General features: G+C 40.0%; 1 pseudogene; it reads right to left on the bottom strand.

Annotated features, from left to right (window-relative positions):
* Positions 1 to 19,210, bottom strand: part of LOC123968573 — a 26,996-nt pseudogene that overhangs the window by 5,627 nt on the left and 2,159 nt on the right.

Below are 19,210 nucleotides of genomic sequence, written 5' to 3'. Positions count from 1 at the left end.
AGTGGTCCTATGGACAGATATTCCAATCTCCGCTGCAGACCTTTGCAACTCCTTCAGGGTTTTCTTTGGTCTCTTTGTTGGTTGGTAGCCTTCGATCCCTTTCAGAAAGAAAAGCATAAGAACTTATAAAATGAGAAATGAGTAGATAATTTAGTGAAAAGATAAAGAGAGTGAGATTGAAGAGAGGGAATGAATAGGTTTAGATCTCACGTCCCAGTCAGGCAGAAACTCTATCTACTTGTAAATTTACAGGTGGGGTCCAGGGGGAGCCAGAGGGTGGACGGACAGATGTGTCCGGGTTGGCGATGGGGATCCAGCTGATAAGTTAGGTTTGCAGCGTGTAGTCTCAGACTAACTGAACTCAGTAGACCCAGTAACTGCTGCGTTGATGCCAGAGCACCCGAACTAAAAATGGTATGGGGAAGTGTTAGAGCAAAGCGAGGATGGTGTCTGAATCCACTCCAAGATTACCTTCACTAGTTATGAAATTGATGATTGAAAAATATTAAACAGTGACGGGACAATTTGATAAGTGTCTTTGATAAATGGAAACTTAAGTGTAAAACTATTGAACCATCTAAAGACATGTTTGGAGAGAAACAAGAGCAGAAATGCAATAGAGCATGCAGCCCTGTCCAGAGGAAAGAAAAGTAAAAAAAACTGCAATTCAGATGTGCAGGCTATATAAAGACGAGAACTGAAGTCAAGGAAAGCTCAGAACTGAAAATTAAAATAGATTAATTAAGGAACTGACAGGAACCAATCAACTGATTATATCTTCTTTAACAGAGGTACACAAGTCATGGAATCCATTCCGGCTGATCCAGTCCTGGACTCCGCCTCTCTTTTCCAGTATGCTCCAGTCTGCGATCCAATCCAGTAAGAAGACTATGCCCTGGTGCTGCTGAAATCTGACCAGGCAGCAACAGAGAGATGAGAAACCAAGAATTAAAGACCCACTGCTGGTGCACAGAAGGAAATGTGCTCCGGTCCAGTAAAAGTCAAATAAAGAGACAATGGCTCTCCCTCCAGATGCCCAGAGAAAGAAATGCCAGGAAAAAAAGAGGAATATTTACATTTAGGACATTGTTGAAGCCATGGGTCATGTGACCAGCCTGACTTTTGACAGCTCCAGAGACACAGCTGGAACAGTTTGGATAAGGTTGTCAAAGACAAAATTGACTGAGATAAACACAACAATGAGAAAATCAGATCAAGCTGGACTTCCACAAGATCAGCACTACAATAAGATAAAATGTTCCTACCATCATATGTCGCTCCAGCCAGACAAGAAGGAAATCAGTTTGAAGTACGCTGGGTACAACAAAGGACAATGCACAGTCCACAATTACCACTGGACTAAGTTCTGCCTGCATGATGCAGGCCAGCAGCTGAACAGCAAGAACAGACATCATGTAGGACTCTCCTAATCTGCATGACCATCACCTTAAGGCCCATTTATACTCCGGCGTAGGGTCTACGTGCCTACCTACGTGTAGTTACATTATTGAGGAGGTGCACGTCAGGCGACGGCGTGGCCTCTGTGTAGCCCCGTAGCCTACGCAGTCGATTCGACGCAGAAGTATAAATTACCCTTAAGCGGTCTGAAACGAGATGCAATGACACCTTAAAAGTACTGAGTTGGAATAGGGGCGACTGTGGCTCAGGAGGTAGAGCTGGTTGGCCGTTAATCGGAAGGTCGGCGGTTCAATCACCAGTATGACTGGTGAATGCAGATGTAGTGTAAGAGTGTTTTGAGTGGTCGAAAAGACTAGAAAGGCGCTATACAGGCGCTGTCCAGAAACAGCTCCTGGAGTATAAGGAAGAGTTGTATTTCACAGCATGTCACATCATTGAAGACAGATAGCACGAAAGGGCATGCTTAACATACAGAAGATCAACACAAAGACAAAGCAAGAAGACAACTGTCAAAAGAAAATGATTGGTGCTGTATAAAGCCATCCTGGTACGAAGAAAAGGACAGTACAGGGGGAGAAGGAAAAACAAAGGGCAAAAGTGGACATTGGAAAATGGATTTTGCACAATTTCTTAAACAGACTGACAAGAAAAAAAAGAAAACAATTGGACTCAGCTGGAGGGGGCAGGACTAGTGACAGAATCCAACCAAACACAGTAACATACTGTGTGAGTTACAACCTCTCACAGATTAAACACATTAAAACTAAAATGAATACAATATAAGGTCTTAGTAAGTAATGCTAAACTTGAACATCATATGTTTGTAATGACTACTGAGCACAAAGGGGTTGGGAAAGTATCTATTAACATTATGGCTGATGGCACAAATGAGCCTCCACAGCACTTTGAGGCTCCGGGAAGAATGAGTCTGTGGCTGAAGAAGCTCCTGAGCTGCCTCAGCTCAAATTTTCACACAAACCTGTTATTGATTACATCAAATGCCACATATTTCTCTGTTGGTGATTCAAAGGCCTGGTTAAAATTTGGTTTCGTTCAGTCCATCACAAGAAGCATGCTGAGATTACCAGTTTTTGCTAAAGCGGTTAGCTCACAATGGCTACACACAAGGCTAGTCTGTCTCAATTGCAATTGGAACAGACAGGATAAACTGGGACATGTGATCAAAGTGAGTACATCTGTACCTCCCGCAACGTACAAGTCTTTTCCATCTAATCCAAAACCAATCACATAAAGAGGTGATGACGATTTTGTAGACAAAGGATACCAATTATTAACTGAATATCTCTCCTTGATTCATGGTGAAAAACAGTGCACTTGACTGACTTGAAACTGACAAAACTGAGATGACAGAAAAGGCTCCCCACAGTCTGCCGTACTTGGGGACTACCAAGACCTGACCTTTGACCTGCGTTCTTACTTAGGTGGTTGACCAGAAGACAGTTACCTAACCTGTTCTGACACCACATCTTGGGAGGAGACCAGATGCCTGGTGCTTTATTGTCCTGTTGCATATTTTATAATGAACTAGATGTCATCTGTCTGCACCCATTTACTGCCCTTTAATGATAAAATACACACCAACAGATTCCCACAGGAGAAGCCAGAGTAGAGCCAGCTCATTACATGTTGTTGAATGTTACTGCTTAACCCTTTTAAAAGATGGTCCAGAATGTTGCTACTGAATTACTGAACTAACAGATTTCAATAACATTCGTGAGTATCAGTACACTTTTAACGGTTCTTTAACGGTTTTCCTTTAACTGTTTGATATTGCCTAAGGTACGGAAGGATGATTAACAAGGGTTTACACTAAAATCTTAAAGTATGAGTGTAATTGTTGGCATGTTAAGTAAATAGGTTACTTATTGGCCTCCATAAACAGGAGGCCAGAGTGATAGCCAAAGCCCTGACAAGCCTATAAATTAAATGCATCTCTGTTTTCCTTCCTGGGTGATGGCATCAGCAACTTACAGAGTGCTGGTGTTGTAAAATGCTAACAGTATGACAAAATGGTTTGGTAAAGCAAGAAACTTTTTTCCCCATATGTTCAAGCGACACTGCCTTCACAGCTGCCCCTTGTAGCTACAGCTACTCTCCCTTACCAGGAGCCAGGGACTTGGGTACTCATCAAGGGCCACAAGTTTTCCTTTCCACTGCATAGTCTTAAAACATCAAAGGGAGCATTAACACCCCTGAGCGCCCTCCGGTCGGGTCCTGGGACTGTATGCTCACATGGCTATAAAATTGACACGGCCCTGTTAGAAACTTATGCTAGATGTACACTTCTGCCAGAATTGAGAAATGCAAATCTTTTAAGATCATTAAGACTATGAATTAAAGTAGCTAATTCCAAGTACCCCAAACCAGATGTGGGTAGTTCCCTAGAGTGTGTTCACACACCTATGATTTAGCCAATATATAATGTTAAATTAGCTGTACACAGGCTGATTTAACAAATACATTGTTATGCAAAGATTGTTTGACATTAACATATCACACCTTCACAGAATAAACACTATCACAGAACACATTTCACCTTAGCTTGTATGTAGATGCCATTGCGGTACCCAGTCGGGTTCCAAATGAATTTAAGGCTAGAAATCAGATTACAGCTGGGTTTGAATCAAGTCAAAAGGTGGAGTTGGTGGATACTTTTATTCCAATCAACCATCAAAGCTTGTGACTGTTAAATATTGGAGATATTAACGAATTGAATTCATTTTAGGGAATTCCTTAACAATGACCTGGATGACTGAGAACCTTCACAGACATATGTGTTTTAGTACTTCTGTTTATTCTCTCAATTATTTGCTCAACCCAGGAATATAATTTCCATGACAGTTCATACAAAGACTGAACAGCTAAACATCAGCTGTGCTTACTGCACTTCAGCAGAGGTTCTGGTCTGCAGAAAGACCACATGGTAACTAAATGTAATGATGGTTCTCTGAAATAAGAGACAGTGATTTGCAGGCTTCAGTCAGACTGATCTCAGAGCTGTGACAAAGATGAACTGATCAGTAGTTTACAACAGTCGTCTTCACATCAACTCAAACACATGATCACTGACTGTTCTCTCTCTCTCTCTTTTTCTCTGTCCTTCTGTCCAATCCTAGAGCATGGACTGACTCCAACCCTCTACTGACCTCAGAAACTCCAGTCTACAGTGTGGATTCTCCAGAAGACCTGACAGCAGCTTCACTCCTGAATCCTGCAGCTTGTTATTACTCAGGTCCAGCTCTCTCAGATGGGAGGGGTTGGACTTCAGAGCTGAGGCCAGAGAAGCACAGCTGATCTCTGACAAACTGCAGTCCAACAATCTGAATAAAGAATAAAATGTTACTTTAAAAGACAATGATACTACTGAAGTAGGTTTAGAATCTAGATGTTTAGAAAATGGACACTCCAAACACCTGACCCCAGCAGGATGCAGGTTCAAACTGTAAAATACAAAAAGTTAAAAAAAACAAAAAAACAGCTCTCAATCACCGATTCTTGAGATTTTGGCAAAAACATATAAATTTATGTCTTCTGTATAAATTTAGTTGATTTTTACATACTTGTTTTAAAAATGATGAATTGTATGATTTTTTGACAGCCGAGTACCCACAAAATCCATTATCCTCAGACAACAAGTTTCATTTCAATTTGATAAAAAAAAACGATTAAAAAAATTAATTATAAAAAATGATTTAAAATGTACAATATTTAGGCCAGATGAAAGAGTAGAGTTAAAAAAACTCTTTAAACCTATAAGCAGTGGATTTTCAACAATATTTACTCTTATTTTTTGATTGCTCAAAATGTGACCCAAGTCTTTGTTTTAAATTTATATGGTTCCAATCTGTTTCTGAAAAGCAGTTGATTTATTAAAGTCAGGGTCACTTTGAAATTAAAAATGTGTTTTTTATGCTCCAAATTATTTTGTATACTTATGCTAATGATGAATGTTGCATGATGTATAAGTTTGTAAAAGAGTACATGTGAAATAGTATTAAAAATGAACAAAAGTTAATATTCCACATTTAATAACTTATATATGTACCTATGGTGTAGACACAATGAATTTAAAGCTCCAAAATCATTATAACACTAAATAAATAAGATTAACTGGCTTTTTGTTGTGTCCGACGGTGTTGACAAAAACTAGGTAAAGACAGGTAAAAATTACAAAATCAGAAGGTTGCACCAAAATATTGCTAGATTGGTGACATCTAGCACAATAAACATAAGTTTAGATTTCTTATTATTACATTATTTCTTTTCAAAATTAAAACCTATTTTATCCAAATTCTCAAGAATCAGTATATATTAATGTCAATGTGCTGCTACTACTTCAATAAAGACGTAGCTGCAGCTCCACCAAATAAATAAAAACCCACATAAACTGATTTAAGATTCGACTCAACATCCCAAAGTTTGCAAAGATGCCAAACATGTCAGGATGAACTTTGGGCAAATGTGAACAAAAGACATCTACAATATTTATTTTAGGAATAGTGGAGTCATAAAATCAAAGCTTCTTCACTTTAAACTATTCAAATCAGTATATGCATCATATAGCTTCGTAACAATGTTTTGAAAAAGAAATACTGAATATATTTGTTATTAACTGATAGTTGAAATAGAGATAATTTTTTCATTGTATTTATGTATTTTAGTATCATTTGTTTAAAAACACGATGTGGAATATAAAATGAAAATATAGTGTCTGACCCTAGAATCTCCAGTCTGCAGTGTGGACTCTCCAGAAAACCACACAGCAGCTTCACTCCTGAATCCTGAATCCTGTTTTCACTCAGATCCAGCTCTCTCAGATGGGAGGGGTTGGTCTTCAGAGTTGAGGCCAGAGAAGCACAGCTGATCTCTGACAAAGTGCAGCCCCACAATCTGAATAAAGAATAAATTATGCGCATTTTTATTACAGTGCCTTATGCAAGAACCACATGCACTAACAGATTCTTTCTTAAGTAGCTTGTTCGATTGATTTAAAAAATGATGCATATTTTGAATATTGTCTTAGGCATGAACACAATGTAGGAATGGTCCGTACCTGTTTTAGGACTCATACGCAATTAGCATGCTGTTATCCCAGCCAAAGTTTTTTGCTAACTGTATTTCCTTACTCTTCAGCAATAATGAGTATAAAAATCAATAGTTTTGGGTCACCTGCCTTTAGATGCACATTAAGATTAATGACATCCCGTTCTTAATCTATAGGGTTTTATACAGCTTCAACTCTTCTGGGAAGGCTGTCCACAAAGTTCAAGAGTGTGTTTATGAGAATTTTTTATTGCACAAGCGGTAACCTTTCACAGTAACAATGTCAGCTTACGTGTAATCTTTTGGATGCCTAAGCTTATCAGGCCCTTTTAAGAGTGTGACAGCTTGCTGATATATTGGCAGAGGTATATTACTGGTTGTTATTCCAGTTAAGATTACGATGGAGGTGTGCTTCTGCAACTCCACAGACAGACTCATTGATCCAACCCTATTGCCCTAATTTCACTTCAGACACTGTTAAAAATGCTAGACTTATTTATAGATCTCCAAAGCAGGACTTGAATCTTGAATAAAGTTATTTTATTCTTCAATGTCATTTTCATGAATTAACATTTCCTGACATATGAGGAAGGACGGTAACCTTAAATTGTATTATCAGGGTGTTAACTATGCTAATTTACAATTCTCAATATGTTTATTTACACACAGAAGGGATTAAGAATGTTTATCCATGTAATTTATTCTTTATCTGACATTAGGAGCGTTTGCTGAATCTGATATGATACTTGTACAAAAATAATTAAGAGAAAGTTGAGATAAGAATACAAAAATGTTTTGCATTAGGCCCAGTGTTCCTGCTTGAAATTATTCAAAGCTGAATAATTTTTTCAGAGTTGAAGAAAGTTTAACTGGAAAGATACTCAGTGTAGATCAGTATAACATCTGCCTTGCAGTTTAGTCTTCACAACTTTAACATTATATTAATCTCTGCTCAGAAGTAAAAAATTGTGTCTGACCTCAGAGTCTCCAGTCTACAGTGTGGACTCTCCAGAAAACCACACAGCAGCTTCACTCCTGAATCCTGCAGCTTGTTGTTGTCGCTCAGGTCCAGCTCTCTCAGATGGAACGGGTTAGACTTCAGAGCTGACACTAGACCAGCACAGCTGATCTCTGACAAACTGCAAGAACCCAATCTGAACAAAGAATAAATGATAGAGATTAAAATCCATTTTTTAATCCTATCAGATGTGTTCAGGTTTTAAATGTGGAGCTCAACATTACTATGTCATAATCAATGAGCTTTTCCCTAAAATGAGTAGAGGGACTTTGTCATTGTGTTATTGTGGATCATCATAATGTCAGCCTTCTACAGACATCATCCAAATGTCAGCACAACATTCATACACCTATTCATGTCAACACAGATCAATAACATGCAGCTGATCTCAGGCCAATCCAGAATTAAAGGAGAAACACCATTATGACCTTTAAACAGCTGTGTTTTGTGTTCCCTTTTTGGGTGTGTTCTGAAGGATCAATATCAATGATCAGACATTATTTGTGAAAACACATTGAAATCAACAGAAAGCAATGGTTCTACGTCAAGTTTTAAACAATCAGTTTAAAACAGAGATGCTCACAAGTCTTTGAGCTAGAGTCCAAGTCAAGTCTCAAGTCTCTCGTGGCTATAATGAATGTTGTATCACCTGCTGCGTTCAATCCAGGCTGCTTATAAAACTGCATAGCTAGATTCTGTAACTGTAACCTGTTTTTTAACTTACAGAGCACAACCATGTAATGTGCAATGCCATTAATGACAGCTTATTAACTACTGTAAGTCAACACCCCCCCAGACTCTTAAACCCAGTGTAAAATTAACAAAATAAAACTGTAACGTTACATGATCGACAATAAACCTGTAACCTGTTTTTCACTTACAGAGCACAACCATGTAGCCTAATGTACAATGCGTCCACAACTGACAGCTTTTTAACTACTGTAAATCAAGACACCCCCAGACTCTCAAACCCATTGTAACGTTATAACTAAATAAAACTGTAATGATGCATTGTTACGACCCAGCACGGTTGGGGAAAGGGAAGCAACATAAACTAGATGTATTCGGTATGTTAAAGTTATTAATTTCACAGAGAATTTTAACAAAAAGGGATTTCAAACCCAAAGGAACAGGCAAGTGGTGCTGCGTAAACAACTGAAAATAATATAACAAAAAGCCTGATTAGCATATCACTACAGTGACAATAAGGCACAAACGGAGGCAGCCATAACATGCATGAACAATGATAAACATGTAGCCTGTTTTTCACTTAGAGAGAGCACAACCATGCCTAATAAATGTAGAATTTATGACAGCTTAACTCCTGTAAGTCAACAAACCACCAGACTCTCAAACCCAGTATAATGTCAACTAAATAAAACAGTAACGTTACATGATCGACAATAAACCTGTAACCTGTTTGCAGCCAACGGTAATAATTAATGTGTTTATTGTCCTCTCTCACATGTGGCTGCACGTAGCACACTACGTGTTAATTACTTAGGCAGGTTATAGGTGGGGGGATAACAGCAAGCTCATCAGAGGTTTCCTAAAAATAAACATTGTTCATGAGTCCCGCACCTCGAGTCCGAGTCAAGTCTTAAGTCTTTTAAGTATGAATCTCAGTTTGAGTCTGAAGTCACTGTGTGTGCGACTTGAGTCGGACTCGAGTTCGAGTCTCAAATTTGAGTCCCCATCTCTGGTTTAAAATAAATATTAGTTCAGAGGATCTTCTTCAGATGTGACCATTTCCCCAAAATTTTAAATATTCATTTACTTTAAAGAGGTCATATGTTTTTCCCCCCTCCTTCATTGAGTTTTTTTTTTTTTGTAAAGCTTTTTTGTGCATGTAACAGGTTTGCAAAGTGAAAAAGTCCACCTCAAAAGGGAGTTCCCGTCTCCCACAGAAAGCACTGCTCTGAACTGCCTGAAAACAGCTCGTTTGTAGTCTTCTGCTTCTGATTGGCTAGTAGTCCTTAACTAGGTACTGCGCATGTGCAACTCCCAACAAAGATCTTGTAGAAGGGAGATGTATCAATCCATAGCTAAAATGGAGTGTTAAACACAAAGGGTGACAAAAATATGTTGTTTTTTGAAAATGAAACCATGTAAACCTATAAATAAAATTATGAACCTGAAAGCATAATGTGACCACTTTAACAACCAACAAGGACTAAGAAGGAAGTTAAAGGTTCTGGGGGCACCTCCAGGCTGCACTCGACAGACAATATGGACTGTGAAGTTAATTCTTTGGGAAGTTCTGTGGTAAGTCCTTCAGCTTATTTTGGTACATATTAAAAAGGCGTGGGCTGATCATCTTCCACTGGTGAGTTTGGTTTGAAACAGATAAAACACATCAGCTCAGGGATTATGTGTAATGCAAATGTGTGTGCAAAAATAAACTAACCTTACTATAACCTTGTCTGCCAAAGTGGCGGATGATTTCATCAACTTGTGCGATGACAAAAGATGTGCTTAATGAATCGCTGAAACCTTCCTGTCATGGCAGTGACTTTTATGAATGGCAGAGCGGTAGAGACAGAAACCCAAAATAGGTACCTGGGCACCATTCATCCTTTATTGAATCCATTATACTTTAGCAATGATTTGCTGGTTTGCCAACTTCAGCATGGTTGGCAAAAATAGGCTGGGAGAGATTGTTAAACTTTGCCAAAAGAACATTGGCACTTACTTGAATTATCTTGGCCATGTTTTATTAAGTTAGAGCCACCCACAGGGCAAATGTCACTCTGGTGAGACACATGCCTTTGGTGTGAGAGACTTAAGTTCGAACCCCAATGCGACCCATACACTATTATGTCCCTGAGCAAGACACTTAACCCCTCGTTGCTCCAGACGCGTGTAAGTCACTTTGGATAAAAGTGTCAGGTAAATGAATTAAAAAAAAAAAAAAAAAAAAAAAAAAACACGGTATATAAACATGGTAAAAAGTCCAGTAACATAGAATTTTTCACATTCAAAAACCTGAATAGAGCACCCATTTAATACAATAATGAATACAAAAATGTGCATGTTGTAAAAAGGAACCATTTCCTGTTTGTGGCAAACAGGAAGTCATGTGATCTCTTTGCATTAGTCTTTACGATTGATACAAACTTGGGTCAGTACTTTTCTAATGGCCCACTAAGGTTCTGTGGAAAATGAGTCTCAATTAGCTACTAGGTGTTGCATTTGTTGCAAAAGGTCTGACTACCACAAAAGTTGAATTAAAATCTCTCCACCTGCAACTTTTATTGTACCTGTGGGACTGCAGGTCTGACTTACAAGAAAGTACATTTTGGCTTTGTAAGGGTCAACAGAATTTAAATTTTTCATGAACAGGAAATTTACAACTTTATGCATCCAAGTTATGTCTAAACATAAATTAAGTTAACATTTAAGATATAAAATGGTAACAGAGAGTCAGTGAACAGACCCCAGAGTCTCCAATCTACAGCCTGGACTCTTCAGATAACCACACAGCAGCTTCACTCCTGAATCCAGCAGGTCATTTCTGGTCAGCTGCAGCTCTCTCAGATGGGAGGGGTTGGACTTCAGAGACGAGGCCAGAGAAGCACAGCTGATCTCTGACAAACTGCAAAGCCACAATCTAAATAAAAAACAAATGATGTAACGTTAGAAGACAATGTTTCTGCTTGAAATCATTCAGTTTTTAATAATCTGTTCAGAGCTGAAGAAACGTTAGAGTGCAGGAACTCCATAGCTAGCTATCCTATCTGAGTGTTGGAAGATTTAATTAATAGGTGAAGTTATGCTGCTTTACCTCTTGTGGAAATGTGCAAAGCCTCTCTCTTAATGGGGAGTATATTATCTGAATAATGCGACCTTTGAATAGCAGGGAAATACTGAGGCATTGACATTAGACCAGGTTTTTGTTGGCCAATGGCACTATCGCTTTCTGCTGCCTCAATATAGACAACAATGTGCATGATCACCAAATTTTAAGACAAACACTCCCTGGTTGCACAGACAGCTACAAGTTAATTTGCTACTTACACAACGGGGCACATTTTTATTTGCCATCACTTTTTCAATCGCTGCATTCCACCCATCAATTAAACACTTTTGTGGCGCAGTAGCGATCAGCTGATTTTACTGACGGAGCTTCCGGCTGCAGCTACTTCAGGTGTGGATGGTTTGATCGGCTGGACGTGCAGCCTCTCTTTTCCTCTGTTTGTAAGTCTTTATTGTAGTTTAGTGACTTGTTTAAACAGACTCTGTTCTCCTTTTATACTTCTGACTGTCATTTTTGGAGGTGTACGACTCACCAATAAAGGAAAAAGCACTGGCGGAGATCTTTCAATTTGGTTTATTGTTAGAAAGTTAAAATAATTCCGTTGTTTACTTTCAAGACATCAAAAAATTACCTTACATTCGTTTCCCACAAGTCATTTGGTTAAAGACCTATTTCACTTCTCCTTTCTCATTAAAAAATAAAAACATTTGCAAGCTGTAGTCTTTTCCCGTATAATACTCCCAGTGAGGATGAACTAAGATAAGGAGTGTTCTGATACAGTTTCCCAATACTTTTATGTAACAGTTATTTGAAACAAGAAAAAATAAAATTAATAATAATAATAATAATAATAATAATAATAATCTACCAATCAACTACTATGGCTTCAACGGGTGGCATTTTATGCAAGGTGTCAAATGAAGTACTCTCTTGGTATTGTATTGGTATTATCACTTTAAGGCTACTGGTATCGTAAAATGTTATACTATATATTTAAATGCTCCTTTACTATATTTTAATACTAGCAAGTAAAGACTGCAGCATACTGTAAGTCTTCTGCATGAATGGTTCTAATTATTGACTAGTACTTAACATTAATAAATTTGAGACCAAGTCTGTGCTTCTTGCACAAAGATTTAATGAATAAAAACAACCCAGAAAAATGGAATAGCTGTAACTGGAATTAATATTATGCCTAGTTGTAAACTACATATGAAATTTTAAGGAATATTTTAACTTTAATATATTAACATTATACTTTATAACCTATTATACACAATCAACAAAATACTTTTATTTCATATTAAAATATGATATAGTATATCACTGGGTGGAAGATAGGGCCCTCAGTGTGGATAAGTATATTATCTGCCTTATGTCTGCAGTGTTTAGTGTCACCACAACTTTTACATCATATTAATCTCAGCACAGAAGGAAAAAAAAAAAAAAAAAGTCGTCTGACCTCAGAGTCTCCAGTCTACAGTGTGGACTCTCCAGAAAATCACATAGCAGCTTCATTCCTGAATGCTGCATCTTATTGCAGCCGAGGTCCAGCTCTCTCAGATGGGAGGGGTTGGACTTCAGAGCTGAGGCCAGAGAAGCACAGCTGATCTCTGACAAACTGCAGGAACCCACTCTAAATAAAGAATATAATGATGTAACTTTAGAAGACAATTTTCCTGCTGAAATCATTCAGTGTTTAATAATCTGTTCAGAGCTGAAGAAGGATTAGAATGTAGAAGTTTAGAAAAGGGAAACGCCAAACACCTTGAACTAGCCAGCTTCATGTAAGTGTAGGTGGACAGAGGAAAAAAGGGCAGTAAGAAGAGACGAGGAGGTGTTTCTGTATTAGTTAACTCTAGGTTCTGTAATCCTAGACAAGTTACGGTAAAGGAATTAATTTGCAGTGCAAACGCTGAATTGATGGCGTTACACGAGATCTTTCCCTCACTCCACTCTGAGTTTCAGACCACAACCTGATCCACCTTGAAGCCACCTAAAAGCCACTGGTGATCAACAGGTGGTCAGTACAAACACTGGGAAGATTTTGTTTAAGGACGCAGAGGAAACTCTCCAGGAGTGTTTCCATATCACAGAATGGGAAGGTTTCTCGGAGGACTATGGGCATGTTATTGAGGGGAGTCCCCCCCCAATCCTACCTTTCCAGCAGCCAGGTAGAAAGTGAGCTCTCTGAGCACCAAATATAGCCGGTGGGCCTGACAACATAAATTCAATGATACATAAGGAGCGTGCTCAGACGTTTGCATCAGCCTTTCAGTACCTCTTCATCTCTCGCTGAGATTAAGAAAGGAGCTTCAACTATGGAAGACCTCCTGCATCATTCTAGGGCCAGAGGAAGGATGTCCCAGTGCTGTCAATAACCATGTTTCTACCAAACACTTTCAGTATAGTACCTTTGAAACCCTACCCACACCGTAGATCTGAGTTTCATTTGCAGTTCTTTCCCAGACTGAAAACTTAATTCAAACCTTTTCCTCTGTCCTGCTACATTCACCGTCAATTTTTTGCTCGTTCTAGCTCACTCATGCACACATTCTGCATGCACAAATGATATGTGGTTGTTAATTAGCCTACAACAAGACGACAATATTTGTTCGGGAAAATGCTGCAGGCAGCCAGACAAAACATTGCTGAAAAGACAGGAGCATTTGAGAAATCCTCCATCAGAGTGCAGATGATGAGAGTACCGGCTGCTCAGATCCGGTCTGGCCAATCAGTGCTCTGCAGTGTTTTAATTCCAAATTTTGGTATTGTCTCAGCTTGCTAGGAGCCTCAACAGAGGGGTAATGAAAAACGGTGCACAATAGTTCCATTTGTACTATCCACAATGTTTCATAATGGAAGCACAAAAATAACCATCATCTTCATGACAAACAAGGCCCTCTCACACCTGGTGAAGCGGGGAAGCACTGTGAAGGTCATGTTCTTTGACTTCTCCAGTGTTTTCCACGCTATCCAGCCCTGCCTTCAAAGGGAAAAGCTTCTGGCAATGCACTCTGAGACTGGATCCTGGACTACCTCAATGGCCAACCACAGTGTGTCAGAGTGGAAGGCTGTGCCTCTGAGGTTGTAATAAACAAAGTGTACTGGTGCCATTCCTCTTCACTCTTTATACCTCAGACTTCTGTTTCAACTCATGCTCCTGTCCTTCATCTTTCTCTCCACCAGAAGATCCAAGAGGCATCCTGGATAACCATTCAATGAAATGATCCCCATCCTGTTGCGGGCTTGTTCGCTTTACTTTTTAGAGCATCCAGCGTGGGCGATTACTTTAACTAGGTTCATCCACTCCTGCCCTCCATGGCTTTAATATATACTGCACTTGCTTTCTTTCTTTTGTGGAATAAAATGACAGTTATTATACACCAAAGGCAATGACCTCCAGTAAGTGTTTTCTATTTTAATGGTGTTATTACTTCCTTCAATTAACAACAAAATGTATTTGAACAGACATCGTGTTTCTTTTTCACCTCTATTTTATTGTTTCAGAATAGGAAAAGAACCAACAACCAAAAGTAAAAAGCTAACACATTAAAGCTGCAGTAGGTAGTTCTTTAAAAAAATAAATAAATAAATATCATTGCTGAAACAGTACATGAGACTGATAATCTATGAAATGTACCTCTGGCTTGTCCTGTTGCTCCTAATGCCATCAATACAATCAATGTACTAAACCACTGTAAAAGAAAATAGACTTCAGCATCAAGTTACTTGGTTGGAAATCAGCAATAACACTTGCTCCACACCGTGCGCCTTGCTTTTCACTGGGTGGAAGATGGGGCCCTCAGTGTGGACCAGTACAATATCTGCCTTATGTCTGCAGTGTTTAGTGTCACCACAACGTTTACATCATAATAATCTCAGCACAGAAGGAAAAAATGGTGTCTGACCTCAGAGTCTCCAGTCTACAGTGTGGACTCTCCAGAAAATCACACAGCAGCTTCACTCCTGAATCCTGCAGCTCGTTGTCAGTCAGCTGCAGCTCTCTCAGATGGGAGGGGTTGGACTTCAGAGCTGATGCCAGAGAAGCACAGCTGATCTCTGACAAACTGCAGTCCCACAATCTGAATAAAAAAATAAATGGAGATAAAAATCCATTTCTAATCCAATCAGATGTGTTCAGGTTTTAAATATGGAGGTCAACATTACTATGTCCTAATCAATGAGCTGTTCCCTAAAATGAGTAGAGGGACTTTGTCATTGTGTTAATGTGGATCATCATAATGTCAGCCTTCTACAGACATCATCCAAATGTCAGCACAACATTCACACACCTATTCATGTCAACACAGATCAATAACATGCTGCTGATCTCAGGACAACTCTTGGGGTTGATGCAGCCCGGAAGCCAAAGGTACAGAGAATCATTGCAGTTCAGCAGTGATAGTAAGTTGCTATGGCTCAGCAAAATCAGAGGGGGGCTGCAGCTCTGTAAGGTCAGGTGTTCGCTACAACTCAGCAGGGACATGAAGATGCTGCCTCTTGTCTTCAGGGACTGGAGTCAGCCATATCGCTGACTGGACATGAGGGAGTGCACGTTAGCTGAGCGCCGACTGGACAAATGGAACGGGAGTTGGCTGGACCGGTGAGGATGGGGGACAAAGTCTCTGTAGGTACGATCAGCTGAGTCTGCACTCAGTCTTTGGGGAACTACACAGCGGAAACTGGACAGGACAGCAAAATCTCGCAACAAGGTCTCTGGTTAGCTTCATAAATTTTGTCTCTGGGATGCCAGGCAGCAAAACCTTCTCAACAATGAACAACGTTAATGAATGGGGAGCTGGACAGTGATCAGGACAAAGAGCTGGGGAGTGAGGAGCACGAGGAGCTTCCTGTCAAACATTTAAATTGCTCTACTTCACTGAACTGACCTCAGAGTCTCCAGTCTACACTGTGGACTCTCCAGTCCAGCAGACAGCAGCTTTACTCCTGAATTCTGTAAGTCATTAAAACTCAGGTCAAGCTCTCTCAGATGGGAGGGGTTGGACTTCATAGCTGAGGCCACAACTTCACAGTCAGTCTCTGAGAGTCCACAGCCAGAAAGTCTGTCAAGACATATTGACAAAATATGTTACAATGTACAATCACAATGACGGCTCAACATTGTGATGACTGTATGTATTGTAAGTGTTTCCTGCAAAAACAAAGATAGGAAGGGACTTGTTGCAGTTATTGATTGCCATTTACATTAGCCAGTAGTTGAACATACACTCCACCAGTGAGTGAACACTGAAGCCGGACCGGGACCAAACACATTATCAGAGACCAGTTTGACAATAGGGAATACACTACCCAGGAGATTTTATTGCCAGGTTTGGCTCTTGGCACCACAGGGCTGAGTCAGCTAATAGCACCTCTAGTTGTAAAGCTAACTAAGCTATCTAGCTACAGATACAGACAGATATTGTAGCAGTAATTAGCAGTTTATTAAAAAGTAAATCCATCAAGTTATTAATATCCATTAAGAAACTCTGTAAATCATCTCGATGCTGGATTCTCTGTTGGTGTTTGGTCCCATCATGCCACATTAACTGGGAGGCAGCGTCATAAAAAAAGTGAGAAAGCTAAATTAACAAAAGTAAAATTAATACACGCCCCCCGAGTGCAGGATGAGTCATCAACACTTAAAATCATTTTCCATAAAATGACAAACTCTCAAATTGATAAAATACCATCAATAACTACAAAACATGAATTCTTTAAGAAGCTTGATAAATACCGGCCCAGATGAATATTCTAAATGGCAAATTAGACATTAATTTGGATTTAGCAAAAGTTATCTACTCATTTAAGAAGTTGATAATCAAACCATGTAAGCTAGCACCCTTAATTTGATAATGGTTTTTTTTGTTCCATTTGATGGGGATGAGGTATCCCCTAACATCCTCCATGCTCATTATGACTTCATAAACTTTTGGAAAATGACAAATCTTATTTTAAACCCCTGACCTTACTGGTAACATACAACAAAACCATAAAATGCTGCAAAAAACCTTAAGCGTAACCTCTGGAGTCCTTACCAACTTTGCATGAAGCCAAAAGATAAATTAAAGAATAAACACAAAAATACATAAATTGTGTAAGAACTATTTTTACAAATAACAAGTAGCTGTGTTTGTTAACTTCATTGTTTTGCACTCGCAGCATTTGAAACACAGTCAATTTTGAAAGATATTAACTAAGCTCACTGATGATGACCTTGTAGGTAGAAATGTTGCATCGTTACAAATTTGGGAGTTTGCAAAAATTTTGTGTGCACACGGCTTCTTCCTTTCTTTTATTCTTTTACTATGCTATAGGTGGAATCACAGTATGAAGGTGTGAAGGGTGTTAAGTTTTAGATGGACTTACCGAGCCTTTCTGCAGTTCCTCACAGTTGGAATCAGTCTCCGTCGTCCCTCCTCTGATGTGTTGTACTTCTTCAGGTCCAACTCATCCAGAACCTCCTCTGACATCTGCAGCATGTAGGCCAGAGCTGAGCAGTGGATCTCAGAGAGTTCCTTCTCTGATCTGTTCTGACTTCAGGAACTCTTGGATCTCCTGATGTACTGAGTGGTCGTTCATCTCCGTCAGACAGTGGAAGATGTTGATGCTTCTGTCAGGAGAGATCTCATCACTGTTCATCTTCTTCAGATTGTTGATAGCTCTCTGGATGATTTCTGGACTGTTGTCTGGCCAACCCAGCAGGCCTCCTAAGAGTCTCTGGTTGGACTCCAGAGAGAGGCCATGAAGGAAGTGAACAAACAGGTCCAGGTGGCCATTTTTACTCTTCAAGGATATTTCTACGGTTCTACCCAGGAAGTCATCTAATGAAGAGTAACTATAGTCTTTCCCCAGGAAGTCCTCCAGTATCTCCGGGTTCCTGCTGGTGTAACAGTGGAACATGTAGACTGCAGCCAGAAACTCCTGAACGCTCAGATGAACAAAGCAGTAGACTGTTTTCTGGAAGATCACACTCTCTCTTTTGAAGATCTCTGTACAAACTCCTGAGTACACCGAGGCCTCTGTGACATCAAGACCACACTGCTCCAGGTCTTCTTGGTAGAACATGATGTTTCCTTTCTCCAGCTGTTCAAACGCCAGCCTCCCCAGCTTCAGAAGAACCTCCCTGTCAGCCTCCGTCAGCTCCTGTGGACTCGTCTCATGTCCCTCATCGTACTTCTGCTTCTTCCTCTTTATCTGAACCAGCAGGAAGTGTGAGTACAGGTCAGTCAGGGTCTTGGGCAGCTCTCCTCTCTGCTCTGTAGTCAACATGTGCTCCAGAACTGTAGCAGTGATCCAGCAGAAGACTGGGATTAGACACATGATGTGGAGGCTCCTGGAGGTCTTGATGTGTGAGATGATTCTGCTGGACAGCTCTTCATCACTGACTCTCCTCCTGAAGTACTCCTCCTTCTGGGCTTCAGTGAAGCCTCGTACTTCTGTTACCCTGTCAACACATGAAGAAGGGATCCGATTGGCCGCCGCAGGTCTGGAAGTTATCCAGACGAGAGCCGAGGGAAGCAGATTCCCTTCGATGAGGTTTGTCAGCAGCAGGTTGACTGATGACTTCTGTGTGACATCAGACACAACCTCACTGTTGTGGAAATCCAATGAAAGTCTGCTTTCATCCAGGCCGTCAAAGATGAACAACAGTTTCCAGACGGCGAGCTTCTCTGCTGGGACCTTCTGTAATGTTGGATGGAAAACATGGAGCAGCGTGAGGAGACTGTGCCGCTCATCTTTGATCAAGTTCAGCTCCCTGAACGAGAGCAGAACCAGCAGACCGACATCTTGGTTTTCCGAGCCCTCTGCCCAGTCCAGAGTGAACTTCTGCACCGAGAAGGTTTTTCCAACGCCAGCGACGCCGTTGGTCAGAACCACTCTGATGGCTCTCTGTTGGCCAGGTAAGGCTTTAAAGATGTCCTGGCACCTGATTGGAGTGTCATGGA

This window comes from Micropterus dolomieu, linkage group LG01 (assembly GCF_021292245.1).
Source record: "Micropterus dolomieu isolate WLL.071019.BEF.003 ecotype Adirondacks linkage group LG01, ASM2129224v1, whole genome shotgun sequence".
In the NCBI taxonomy this organism is placed as follows: Eukaryota; Metazoa; Chordata; class Actinopteri; order Centrarchiformes; family Centrarchidae; genus Micropterus; species Micropterus dolomieu.
This window is presented reverse-complemented; position numbering and strand designations above follow the sequence as displayed.